Source organism: Octopus bimaculoides, chromosome 2, assembly GCF_001194135.2.
Source record: "Octopus bimaculoides isolate UCB-OBI-ISO-001 chromosome 2, ASM119413v2, whole genome shotgun sequence".
In the NCBI taxonomy this organism is placed as follows: domain Eukaryota; kingdom Metazoa; phylum Mollusca; class Cephalopoda; order Octopoda; family Octopodidae; genus Octopus; species Octopus bimaculoides.
This window is the reverse complement of record NC_068982.1, coordinates 125,549,472-125,550,795: the sequence shown is the minus strand read 5'-3', so window position 1 is coordinate 125,550,795 and position 1,324 is coordinate 125,549,472.

The following is a 1,324-nucleotide window of genomic DNA, read 5'->3' as shown; positions in this document are numbered from 1 at the left end:
CTCAGGGTCAAACACTGTCTGTAGCTGGTCTTCTCTTGGAAGAGCCCTGCTTCTCACATGGACAACTGTATGTTGGTTGCTCAAGAGTGGGCAGCAAAAAAAACCTATTTGTATATGCTCCACAAGGGAAAACAAGGAACATTGTTTACAACGAGGTGTTATAATCACAACAGCAAGAAAGTATGTACATGATTACCTTCTTTTACGAAACTTCATTGACTTTCATATATTTATATTGATATACATATATATACGTGTTTGGGTGCGTGTGTGTATATACATCTCTATATATAAAGATGATGCGTAGTCTAGACGGCGTTTTTAGATTTCATTATTCTCTTTAACCCGGGCAACGCCGGGTATTTCTGCTAGTATACACTATTTGATATTCACTTTCGTTATAAATTCCTCGTAATTTTTGCGAACTGTGTGAAATCATAGTTTTAGTAGAGGAAAGCGTCATGCTGACGAAGGGAGTAATGAAGTCGTTAAACTGAAAATTAAGCGAAATTAATTTTCAGGCTTGGTTGGTTTTTTTGAGAAGACTTTCAGACTGTGATTTATCGAAATCTAAGATAAATATCAAATGTAGAGCTTGGCTTGTTCATTAGATGTGATGATAAAATACAATGGAAGGTTTCTAAAGCGTACATTATGTATTCATGTTTATTAAACTAACAAGTTTCTATTAGTAATTTGGCCGTCAGAGCAAAAACCAAAGATTTCTCATTCTGTCAATTGTTTTCTCACCGTCGCAGTCTGAACTCCGTGAAATGTGATGAATTCTTTGATGAATCAGCTAAAACAACACTTTTTTCTAATAAAGTCATTAGTTTAAGCCTCGTAGCAGGAGGTGTTACATATCACCTGGATCAAATTGGCCGCCCGGCTTCTCTGATCCCCTTATGGGAGGAGGAAGTCCGACATAGCTCAGTACATTACGATATTATTAAGTATCAAGTAGAGGACAGCTTACGTCTATAAGTAACCAGAGGCTTCAATGCACAATTTTTATTCCTATATAGATATATCCCACAAACGGGATACCAAACGATTCCACAAGCAATTCTACAAGCAACTCTCAGTCCCATCTAAAACCTCCACAAAATAATCAAATTAATTTAAGAAACAAGACCCTCTAATTAGAAAATATGAACCACTCCTGCATTGTCTTTATTTCCCCCAAATTTGAATAAGGCTGATGTTATTGGGGTTACTGTCATTTTAAGATTTTAGGCGCCCTCAGAAATGAATTTTTACCTTCTAATCTCAGAGACAGTATCAGTGATAGAGATTCTACCGTGTGTATGCTTGCATATATATA